Source organism: Atheta coriaria, unplaced genomic scaffold (assembly GCF_025399875.1).
Source record: "Atheta coriaria isolate IRGN ID8LTWV9N9 unplaced genomic scaffold, Caltech_Dcor_3.1 hic_scaffold_1_pilon, whole genome shotgun sequence".
NCBI lineage: Eukaryota > Metazoa > Arthropoda > Insecta > Coleoptera > Staphylinidae > Dalotia > Dalotia coriaria.
Window position 1 is genome coordinate 3,849,504 of NW_027045443.1, and position 13,757 is coordinate 3,863,260.

Consider the following 13,757-nt stretch of genomic DNA (forward strand, 5'->3'; position numbering starts at 1 on the left):
GATGGACGCATCTTTCCAGTTAGTCATCAGCGAATTGAAAAGTCGCCCCGCGTAAGTACTCAAATTTTCATCACCTCGTGGCCTTCCATTCTGTAGATTTATTAGAGACGCAGTCATCGTCTCTGACTGAATAAATCGTGCGGCAAACTGTGATTTAAAATCTTCCCACGAAATATCCGGGTAGGATATCTGCGACAACCACGATGATGCTGCACCCTTCATTGCTCTGCTTAACGTCATAATTAGTTTGGCACCCGTCAAATTCTTGTCACCAATACATAACTCTGCCATGGAACACCAAGCACGCGCGTCAGCATCACGATCATCCGGATTAAATTCCGACAAATTAAATTGTTCGGTCACCTGGGGTTTTATCAACGCTTCAATAAGATTACGCATATTGTTATTTTGCACTTGTAATAACTGACTCCACTTTTCTTTATCATTGTCACTTTCTCTATCGCACTTTTCACTAGATCGCAAATTAGATCGCAAATTGGATCCAGATCCCACTTCTGATGTCGGATACACCTCCTCCTCAACTACATTAACAACATTCCAATTTAAATTACGCGCCATTTATTACAAAACAAAGTATGTCTTAGATTAAACAGAACGAATTGAATCGGCGTAACGGGATGAGTTCTGGGTGCGCGCTCAACGGTGCTCTCAGAGTGAGTGTCTTCATACATGATTCGCCTTTCCCTCGAAACCTTCGAATCCCTTCTGCGCTTGTCGCTCTTACTCGAGACGCACACCCAGACCACATCGATGCAAGACTGCACCTCCATTAGCTGATTCATCTTCTTATGTCTAGATGGCGTCCTTGTTCGTATTCGAATCCGACATATATTTGAAAACAGTAATGAATGCATTTCGATTACAAAAATGAAGCGATATTTAGTTGAACTTGGATAAGTAAATTCTGTAAATAAATGAAAGTAAATCCAAGGAAAATACTGAATCAAAGCGTTATACGTCTCCGCAAATTATTTATCCGTGTCATTGAAGTGCTCCTTGGTAAACCATATTTTTGTTTTTGTCTGACGTTTACACGAACAAAGCGGATGATTTCCCAACTCGTGAACATGCAACGTGTAACTACCCATGTGAAAAACATTGATTTTCTAAATTCATCTCGCAAACACTAAGCAAGTGGCCTACACCGGAATCATTGGTATTCGAGAAATTTATACTTTTTCACCTGCGTACTTTCCGTTAATAATTGTTGCCTCAATCAAATTCGGCATAAGTGTTTTTTCCGAAAGTCGAATACCGTTGCAAAGTCGCGGTGGATTCAACTTACACAATATCATAATAACTGCACCAACTTTGAGTTATAAGTTATGTGGTGGAAATCCTGGTGCTGTGTAGCTGTGGTAGCTGTGTCACGTCTTGATCGAATAGTGGCCAAAATCAATAAAATGACAAATGTTTTCTCTGTTTCTCCAGGTGCGTCCAGGAAGAATAGACCACCAGTATTTTTGTCCACCGCTTGCATTTATGTTTCGCATACTGGTTTTTGCTGTTCTTTCTGCGATAGCATATTATTTCGAACGAATTCCTGCATTGTATCAACATTGTATTGCAGCTCTTGATTTAATTCTTGGTTGAATGCATCGTGCATCGATCGATTTGGCAAATTCATTCCTAGTTCTTATTTGTTAAAATTTTTCTTTCTTTTCTTTACTATAAACCTTACTGAGCCCGAAACCTTTCTGGTGACGCCCAAAGTGTGCGGCTTTGCTCAAACCTCTCACGCAATGTGGCCATCACCGCGGCACTCCAGTTTTGCCGGCCCCTGAGCACATGCGTATTAGATGCTTTGGAGCAGCGCGTCGGCTGCCGCGCCCATCATCATATCAGAGCTCCTGCCCATCTGCATTTACGGATTGCTACCAGCATGCAAGCCACCAGATATACCACCACCGTTGAAAAGGATTATTGGAAGGTCCAGTTTCTGTGGTCCATGCGGTGGTGCATTAGGACGTACACTTGTCGATTGAGGAACGGATTGGCTGGCTAAAGCGAAGAGGGTGTGTGACTTGGCAGGCGGCGCACCCGTGATGGTAGTCCCGCTGTGTGGCGCGACCTAATGGACTGTCTCGGTCATGCCTTAAAATGGTTCGTTGGAGAAACGTTCAACGGCTGCAAACGTGTTAATGGCTCGCGCTGCTTCATTAAACCGCCTCCCGTGTTGAGTTTGGCCTTGGGTGCGGTGACGTCGCGGCACAGAGGCCGAGCTGCCACCGCCGCTATAATCCCCGATTGGGACGACTGGCATTTCACATATCTATGCAAAACAAACAGAAAACAAACCAACATTTAACACTTGTAATTCCAATTTTACATTGTTTTAAATTTGTTAGGTTATCAATTCGTATGTTTATTTCCTTATATTTGAGATGGTAATTATGGCGAGCGGACAATGTGTAATTTGCGCGTGCAGCGCGGTCTTCTGACTACGACTTGTAAGAGACCTTTAAGTCGAAGAATCGAAATAAATTTTCCATAAGGAAACCGCATGCCACTCGGCATCGCTTTTCGTGCGCGATGCGTACGTAATTCGCGCCAAACGGCGCGGTTTTGTGGCCAGGCGCAAGTGTATGCGGTAATCGCAGTCAGAATTTGCGGCGTCCATTTTCCCGCGTTGCGTGCGAAACGGCGACCGTACCACAATGTTATTTACGCCAAGCTCACTTAAGTTTATTTGTTCGCTCCGCATCTTTGTTGTTATTATTTTATTTCTACTCTGTCACTTCAGTCGAATTTCTTTGGTTTGACCTTTAAAGAAGACATCAACTAGAGAAATCCTCCTTGGCGATTTAAACAAATTATCATCGCCTCTATAGAACTACTGTTAGGTTTCATTTTACCAAACTATAATTTACAAACAAAACATGGGCTGTGAATTGTTTTAAAACTTAAAAAATCAAAATGTTCTGTTTTTCTCAGAAATATCTGCTTGTCTTAAAATATCTTGATAACATAGCATTTTTATTGAAATTCATAAGGAGCTAAATTGTGATGGTAAACATAGTAGCAAATCTACAAAATGTTGAGATACCCAATTTTGTTTGATAATCTTCTTCTGGCGTTAATTAATTTCTAGGCGAGGACTACTAACCTTCTACTTTTATGGTGGAGTTATACAAATTATTAGACAAATATTCGAAAATGTCTAATTTACCTTAGTATATGAAATTCGTATCAAATGCATCGATTAACAAATGTAAATATAATTTAAGTACCAACACCTTTAGGTGTACTCGTGTTAACCACCGAGAATAATTTAACTTGAACTATTGAATAAATTTCGCTAAATCCTTTGCGTACCCAGCTTTTAGTTTGTGTTTTATGGCTAATGGGCTTCATTCAACAACATCTTCTTTCTTTGAAATTGATTTGGTTGCGTAAAAATTAGGTTTTATTGTTTCATTTTACATCGTTGTTGGTCGTTACAGATGGGTCGTAAGGGCTTCCTTTATTAATTATAATGTCAGTTTATTCCGATATTGCATGGAAAGTTTTCGTAATTCATATACATGTATTAATAAGTGTATTCTTTAATATTTTTCCTTGATGTTATACAAATTAGTTTATCTGACATATTTTTAGAATGGTTGGGCCATGAATCCATTATTTGTGTTTTGTGCAATTTATGAAATAACAAACAAAAGGAAAAATATTGGCACTTTAATTCCTTGAGATTTGTAATACTATAATGATTTAAGACAAATGCGCGTGTGGTCAAGATGTGCTGCCTGCCGCTACCGACAATATTATGACGCTCCAAATGCGACATTCAAATGATTCAACAACGTAATGTCGAATGCGGTCGCGGTACGTTAATATCTTCAACTCTTCGCAGCTAACAAATTGAGGGCGTTAAACCGTTGCACAATTGCGCGACATTATTTGCAACGCGCCGGCAATTAACGCATCCCGTCTCCACGGGGCCGGCCATACACGGCGCTAGAATTTCTTTCTCTTGCCCCGATACAAATGACCAATTAATCCAATGCGATTATATCATCACGGGCGCAAATAAATTACGGGCGCAAATAAATTGTTTTAGGTAAAACTGGCGTTTTGCCAAAACTAGGTTTCAGTAAAGGATGTTGCAGATAAAAATTTAATCATTATGGAATTTATGTATTTATTTAAACAAGTTGAGCTTCTTGAGCATCGTCTTGTTTCTACGAATATATTTAATGCTCAATCTATCAATAATATTATGTAAATGTTACTAAGTTGGAACAAGTTTAGTAAACAGCGGAAGAATAAGCAAAAAAACTCGACACGATTGAAGAGACACTAGAACGGGCAAAATGTCAGCGATGAAACAAGATGGACGCCGACCGTCTCTTCTCGCGAAAGGTCAAGCAGCAAACCATAAGCACGAAATTTCAAATTTATTAAATCATTAAGTTTCGATTGCGCACACTTCAACAAGGCAGCTTTTTTTAGGTGGCGCGTAACATTTAGCAGGCTGCTGGGCAAAATGTCATTTGATTTAAATTATTTAATGACCAGTTCAAAGTGATCAATTATATCTTGTGACAGTTATGCATATAGTAATACGAGATGATCAAATCTTAATTAGTAATTGAATGTGGAGGTGTTGCAAAAAATTATAAACCCAGCAGATAATTTAGCCTCCGAAAATTTGAATCAAATTTCATTTGCTACTGCAGTTGCATCTCGTAATGTGGGCCGAGCGAAAGAAAGTTTTCTTGCCGCTGACCTCTGGCCTTTACGGGGCGCGCGCCCGGCCCGGTTCGGTTGAATTCCACGCCCGCTTGAAAATCAAAATATTCCAGCGTACAACATTCTAACGACTTTCAATTTGCCTAATTTTCAATGCTGACGCTTCTTAAATGCTTAAACGATTACGTAACCCGCCAGAGTCGCGCATCACCATTAGCGTTCTTTTTTTACCTACTACTCAAACTTAGTTTTCTATCATTGCATCAATGGGCATATGTACACGTATGGAGTTGCAAAATCGCACAACTTTTACAATTCGTGCGCTGAACGACGAGAGCCGTAATTAAACATTATTCGCGTATTCTTTGGGCGCTGGCGGTGCATCTTGCGGTTGTCTTTCGGCGCGCCGGTTTGGAAAAGTCGGCGAAAGTTAGTAAGTTTACTCACATCATATATACTCGCCGTGTGCTCACTTTGTTCATTACGTTTTCGGTTTCTGTTTCAATTTCAATTTCTGCCTCGATTTCGGTTTCGTTTTCTTATTTTCTTTTTTTAGTCGCATGCAAATTTTTTTAAACCGGATGCAAAGATTACATAAAGATTTTAATTCTTAATTTATCGATTTTAAAATCAAATATTTTTACTCTAATTTAATTAGGTTCAATTCAAAATCTAAATTATAGTATTCCGATTGGTTTTGTGAGGTATGCAACTTAATATACACTTAATATTTTTGAACATTTCAAAACTGACCTTAGCAATAAATCCAAAAATGAGTACTCGCACTGGAACAGCAACTAATTTTGTTCCTCTTGGTTGAACACACTAATAATCTCTCTTCCTGCTAACCACCTGCTGCAAGCGACGCGCTTGTCTCGTGTTTGTGATTGATTCGCTTCGTTTTGCGCAGGATCAGCGCAGAGCTGGTACTGAGCGCCGACCATCGAGTGACATCATTTTTATACCGGCGATCTCGCCGCGGATGGGTTTATCCGAAGGAGGATTGAGCTGCGCCGTTGCCGGAATCGTGGTGCTACCATACGAGGATCACAATAACACTTAGACATGCATACAATAAGACGAGGATGAGCATGATTAGGAGATTCCTATAATTTCGACTTTGCTTCAATTTTATGGGTTAGAGGTAGGGTAAGCGTGTCACACACGGATGAAGTAAAAAAAAGTTACAGCGTAATGTTGTAATTGATGATGTTATCTATTATGATTGTTTGAGACTTATTTTAAAATTTATTATTGTGTATATATATTTTTTATATTTATTGGTATATTCAGTATACTTTATAATAAAACTGAAGGGATACAAACACATGCAAAACTATGCCAATTGCATTTAAAAATTACAATAAAAAGAACGTTTTGTATTCACAACTGGAGAAGTTGACAGGTATAGTAGATGAAATTAAATGGCTGTATGTCAGAAAATGTATCGGAATCTAACATATTATGACTACAATACATTCTGAGCACATTTAATCGTAGCATGTTCAAAACTTCAAATATTTCAATTAAAATGATTTTTCAACATACAGTTTTTCTTCAATTTATTACAGTGTCAAGATGCCAGCCGGTAGCAAATACCTACAATAAAAATTCGAAAACGTTGTGTTTGCATACATTTATTGCACTACCAACAAGGAAATACAAATTCTCTAGTAGCCAAATTGAAGTTACACGAGCCTCATAAAACCATATTTTACATTGTTCTCAGAATATAGGTACATCACTATAAATATTTTTTGCGCATTAAGCCAACTGATTACAATGATTCAAATTATATATACTGAGATGTGTTTTATTTGGCTATGAAAATGCAATTGTAGATCTTATAATATTTGGCAAATTTGCTGTTAAATAATTGATATTACGCAAAAACTTACCACATAATTTATAGGTTATATGATTTATCGTCGATTTTGTTTTATATTATTTCAATTTAATTGAAAAAAAACTTACGTCCAGCAAATAGTTTTTTTGTCCATTAAGTAAAGAAACAATAAAAAAAGATCTTCTACACTGAGAATAGCGAGAAAAGTTGAAAAAAATTGAAATTTTTCTTTTGGCAAAAGAAAAAATATTTTAAAATGGCGAACTTCGAAAAAATTACAATTTTACTCAAAAAACGCGATTATTTCATAATTTTATCATAAAAAAAAAATTTTTTTTCTGCTTTGGTAAAAGTTATGACCATTTGAAAATTAAAATACCATTTTTTTTTAATTCATAACTTTTTTGAGGTTAGGAGAAATAATTTGAAAAAATTCTCGATAATATTTCTCAAAGGGTAGAAAAGAATAGAAAAGTTTCGACTTAGTCTAAAGAGGTCGGGTATCATCTTACTTAATAACAAAACTTAATAACTTCATTTACTTGCCCCTCGAAAAATTATGTAAATCCAGACTTGACTTGAATTCAAATTGTAAGCAAATTATTTTGCGCTTAAATTATCAGTAAGACTAATTTAAAACTTTTCCCATCATGTAATATATTTTATATTAATTGGACCCTAAATATAATTATCAAGAGGTAGAATAATATGCGCTCACATAGTTGTTACAGCTATTGGAATTATGGTAAGAGTTGTTCATGGACGCACGCGGACTTTCTTAGAAGCCGCTGTTTGTCGATAAATGTCGGATTCGTCAAAGAAATGAAGAAACAGATGACTAAACGAAAACCGAACGACCCTCGAGTGCCGTGCGTCGCGATTCTAATGTCACACGCGCGCGCGTTTCCAATTGAATCATTGAATTGCATCAGAAGTCGAATCCAAATCCGAATCAACAAGAGAACGAATATAATAAAGCAACATTTGTTTAAATCACCTAGTACCGTGCGACTCATGCGCCATATAAGTCGGGGATAAATTATTCGGTTTATCCTTTCGCCAGAGCAACAGAGTCATATTTAATTAATAATTAAGCGAATGTTGAACAATCTGCCAATGTGTGTTTAGTTAACTTAATGTTAAATACATAAAGTATTTTCTTTCTTTTGATTTTTTGTATGTATGTAATTATTACGCACAAACATTGTTCAATTATTGACATTTTGACATTTGAGCAAATGTTAATGTCGCTCGGCACTTCGTCGCCGACCAATTTTCTAATGATTCGCGCACTCGAATTATGGCTCGCGCAGGATTCGACGATTATGAATCAACAATCCTCGCACGAGGTTATCCCACATTAAGGCGCATTAGTTGGCGCATTATGCGCTCACATTGTGAACGCTAAATGTTACCGATTCATATTATCACTAAACTTGCGCAACCTTCTGCGTAGATGCGAAGAAAGAAAAGAATGACAAAATAAAACGCAATGAGTAATAATATTTTCTTATCTATATACCTATGTATACTAGCTGCCCTGCCGACCTTCGTCTCGACTATTCTTTCTTGAATATTATCGATATTCTTAAAAGACTTCTTTAGCTATATGTGCCACATCCATTATTATAATTCACCGTTTCTGTTTCAAAATTGATAAATTCAATTTTATAATTATTGTTAAGAAATGACTTTACTTACTCAACCCAGTCGAAAGGTATCGACATCTGTTAGAATCATTTGGAGTTAACAGATAATTGTGACTGTCAAATAATAACAGACAAATAATTAGCAATAAATTAAAATTGCGACTATAATTTGAGATTTAAACTATCCTATCTCTCAAGTTGGATCGAACTGCACATGGTGTGCGAATTTTATTATAATCGGCTAAGTGGTTTAGGAGTCCATTGAGGACAAACATTGTGACACGAGATTTATATATTAAGAAGATAAAACAGAATCGACGTTAATTTGTCGCACTTAAATTCACGAACGGCTGATCCGGACCAATACGTACGTATGGTTAATTTTGATTTTGAAGTATTTAAAGAATTTTAAGGACTGTTCAAAAGGTGAAAACATATGAAGAAAATTAAGAATTCGTCAATGCATAACTAGTATCGCCTTAATACGCACGATGATGATGGATCCGCGATAATACCAGAGATAGTGGTAACGTTCTGAGCAATAGTCGAAGAGTTTACCAACAGTACGCACTTGCCATAGAGGATACGTTTAGAAGTTAATTCTGCGACTAAACTCATAGAGGCAAATTCAGAAATCAATTTCTTTACTCTTACGCTATTATATTACTAGAAGATTGTAAAATAATGGAGGAAAGTTGCTATTTAGTCAGTGGCGTTTAGTCGAAAAATTGAGAATGGTATTCTTAAAGCCAATTCATAAAATTTCCAAGAAATAAAAAAGTAATGAGAAAATTTTTTATTTAAATTTAGGCGGATAAATGTTACCTAAACAATAATTCCGTTATGATCGCATTCTAGATTCTTCATCTTTACGCACAAATCATGAAAAACAAACTCATAAAATTATCGGTGGCCACGTTTGGGAATAACCCAATAACACAACATCCGACTCGAGTAGGCAATGAACGATAGCCGGAGATAATTATTACTCAAAATTACAAAAAAAAACAGCAACTCTTAATAACAAGGCAAGGCGTACGCTCGATATAGTAAACTGATCTCATCACAGTTCCAAACGTCATGTTCATCCTGTTTCCCACATTCGCTGCAACACCGGCAAATAGCAACCAACAATGGTTACAAATCTCTTGTACTTGTTTCTAATTTAGCTTACAATCACTCTTGCCAAATTTCAAAATCTTCGAATTGTCGAAATTTCATCGCATGTGTTTCCTTGTGAAATTCATATTGTGTTCTGGGGTCTCGAATATATATTGAATTATCATAAATATTTTGTTTGTGAAAACGAAACTTTCGAGGCGTCTCTCTATCTATCGGAGCGATGATTTCTATTATTATGTTTTGGAGAAAACGTTACCAAATCGCAGGATGAAAAATGCGCGTGGCATGCATTATGCATGAAATGACGACGTAATCACTTAATTGGTTACAATAAGTATGAGATGTGCATTGTTTAGCCAATAAAGATAAATATTTTATTCATTATTAGCAATCGACTCCCTATCTAGCTTTACTATTTTTTTCTTAATCCATAATCCACAATTATTGGATGTTGATAACAGATATTATTCAAAATGTATTATTAATGATATTAGGAAGTCGTTGTTTTTTTATTACAGCCAATTTACAATTTTACAACGCTTTGCATTTAATATTTTCGTGGATATTCATGGTTTATTGAAATAAAACTTTGAATCTTATTTTAAAGTTGTTGAATAAAACCTCACTAAGAACCAACTTTGCAATAAAATATGGACTGATGCATCAATGTATAAAATTTGATGTTTTTTTTTTTGTTCCATTTCGAAGTTTAGGTTTGTTCCGATGCTTTGTATTTTAGACGCAAAAAGAAGTATTTAAATTCGGACGGTCAAAGCCGTGTCTAAAGTACTTTAAGTATTTTACTTAAAGTTTTTTTTTACTTACCGTATTTTGATGTTTTAAAATACAAAAGTTCAAATACCAAAACCTAAACATGGAAAGTAGAAAAAATAGCATAAGCATCACGTGGCTAAACGTTGTTAAACACTCGATTGATTAAACGCTTGCCAAACTCGCACTTAACCAATCTCGTGAAAAAAGCTGCCATTTAACCACTTCATACTTAATATATACTACTACTATCTATTTGATAGTAATTTATATTTTTATAACAGAAATAAATAATTTATTTTCACGAACACCAGTTCCACAATTAAAGATATTAACGTTGTTTGGAAATATAGTGTCAATGATGACAGACAGAATTAATACTCGACACCATTATGCATAAATAAGTACGTAATAGAAGTATGTGTGTATCATACACTTAAGGAGTTATTAGGAAATTATGGTAACTCGTTTCAAATAGACGCACACGTTTATTGCCGTTCGAAACCCAAAAGTAAGTGGATAAACAGTTGATAAATGGTAATAACTAATAGGATACGCTCGATATCACCCTTGTGTTAAAACTGTGGGAAGTTTATTACAAGTATTACATATTGCATATTGCACCTTTCTTTACTACTGAAAATATGATACCTTTGTCGAGACATATGTCAAAAGATGAAATTCTTGCCGTTGATTACTTCGAGTCAGCTGCTTCTATGTTAATCAACCGGAAACAAAGAACGCTAACGCACGTCAGGTTTTATCGAGATTTTGGCATCCTGGTGCCTGACCACTTTGATGAAGTTGAATTTATATTAGTGTTTATAAATTAGTAATGATCTATATCTACGGCGCATCCCTATTGACTATTGTGGTTGCGACGTCTGTAGAGCTAAACACATATTCACAAAATGGAAATCTTTATATATGATATCTAAGTGTAGATGTATTAATCTCCTGCTTGATTGTAGCTAAAGCTTAAATGCAGTAGCAAACGGATGAATATTTATGACAATGTTGAATGACGAAAGTCAGCTACCATTTGTTTTATTTCTTCCACATTTTTTTTTCTAATTTTTGTACAATTGATTCCAGGTTTTAAAAAAGTTGTAAGTGCTTTGTATATGCGCAAGTATCAAATATAGAACATGTTTATACCTTTCTATTGTGATTTAAGATTGTATATAATCGTAAATCATTATTTTATAGCCAATTAACAGTACTCGTCTTCGTCGAGTTAGAAAAAAGACAATGTCAATCGTTCACGTTCAAATTTATAACATAATTATTTAATTCCATGGCTAGCAACAACGTGCGCAATGCTTAAATACAAAATTAATAAACGTTAAACACGGACGAGCGCTAATTTGTTTTATTGGTTGACGAATCGGCGAAGAATGTGCATGTAGAAATTCGAAAATGTCAAAAATATTTACTTGTTTCAAAAACATCGTTTAATACATAAAATAGATGTATTTGTTTCTTAAATAGGTATAAAAATACTTATACATACAATGCTTGCAATTTATTTTATTGTTGTATCTTAAGAACCTAATTTATAGGGATGTGTAATTCAATTTAATAAAATGTTGACTCACATTTTGCATCATATGGAAATACCATCTGCGAATAAACTCATGTGACAAACCAAAGATAAATAACGAATTAAGACCGTAAACATGAAGACAAAAAAAGAGCCTAACGAATCTATTATTCCGCACGGATTTTCCGCGTTTGAGTATTTCCACACATGACATAAATCCGTTTATATTCATATTCATATATATATATATATATATATATATATTTCTTGTGTGCATGTGTACGTATGTGAGAATAATAAACGAAGTGTAATTAAAACGTTGGTTAATTTATGACACGTAGTCGGCAACCGGATGCTCGCTGCATCGGAAATCCCATTGAAAACAATTCTGGTATAAAATTCGGTATCAAGACAGTAATTAACTCCTCAACTCATTAATTCGTTAACAATTGTAGTTCTGTACTCTTGAACTTTTATGTCGTCGGCTTGTAGGCGAGTAATTTGTAAATTTTTCCGGTTGGTGCTTCCGTGTTTGTTAACCTTTTGGCACGAAACCATGTCCCATCCAAGCTTACGTTTTTAATTAGCACGCATTACGTCGCAAATATTATTATTAGTATTTGTCAGCGTATAAAAACTTATCGATGCGATTGAAAGATCAAAAGATGTGCGATAAGCAACAGGAAATCGAAAAAAAAACACACGCAAGAAGAGTCACGGTCGTCGTTGGTCCAGCAAATCATCCAAAAGATCATCACTGAACATATGCCATTCGATCAACATGAATCATTAAATCATTGTTCGATCTGGCGTTTCATCAACTACCGCATTCGGCAATCGTTTATAATTCCATTAATTTTTTCTCTCAATCAAGCGTACATCAACAAACCAACTTTTTTTCCTTTCATTACATTTTGTTTTCGGTTACATCAGCAAATCATCAATTATGACATATCGATAGTGATCAATGTAATTCCACTAAAATAAACTTTAATTCACGAGTCATTCTAATAACTATTATTGTGCGGTTGTATTGTTTTTAATGGATTATTTGTTGTTATATAAAAATACACATACTTGACGATTCAATTTTTAATTCATTACAAATCTGCACATTTTTTAAGCTATGTAATAGTGTCTACAAGGTTAATTATTTTTATAGTAATTAATCATTTTACGAAAATATTTTATTAAAGTAAAGACACTTGTTTATTAGTTCCTTGTTTGCAAATTGATTTGTGTTGTTTTAAAAACAAGTAATTTTCAGGAGTAAAAAATAAAATTGCACACATCATGTTCATAACCTACATTCCGCCCTTATCGAATAAAATATCTATTACATATTAAAATATACATAGTTGGCATAGAAACAATCAAATAATCAAACAACCGCTTGCGAAATAAGCTTATTGTAGCTCTCGACTTAAGTTTACCAGTATAGCTGAAAACAAGATGCTGACGTGGTGCAATCTTGGAATGCTCACGCACGAACGCATGTTTCGAATTAATTCGAATTTATTTTCGTCGTACTACTCATTCTCATTTCTTACTATGTAGGTATTTGCAGCCACGCGTATTCGATTCTTCTATGTTTGTTATTGTCTATCGACCGAGAGTTGCTACAAAGTGCGTTCATGAGAATTTTAATTTTATATCATATTGAATGACAATGACAACAGAATCTATTACTCATATAGGATGAATTCATTTACACATTGAAGCTTAAAATTATTGTAGCAAAAATCGAAAACAATTTGAATTTTTGACAAAAACAAGAAATTGACATTAACAACGATAAATTAAAAGAAACCCACATGAATTAATTTGTCGTCGTCTTGGCCGCCGGCACAATATTCGTTTAGAAGTTGGATACATAATACATATAAATATATTTACAATGTAAAATATACTTATATGTTCATATACGTATACGATGGCGACGAATGTGATGCGCGGGATGTATGCGACTCGCAAAATAGGATCCGGATCTGTTTGGCCTTCACCGAAGAGTCGCGCAGCGCGCACACGCGAGTCAGGCAGTTAATAACTCACCTGCGTGTGCTGCCTTTGCCCCGACGAGATCGTCTTCCATCAGTCGGGAGCATCTCCGGGCAAA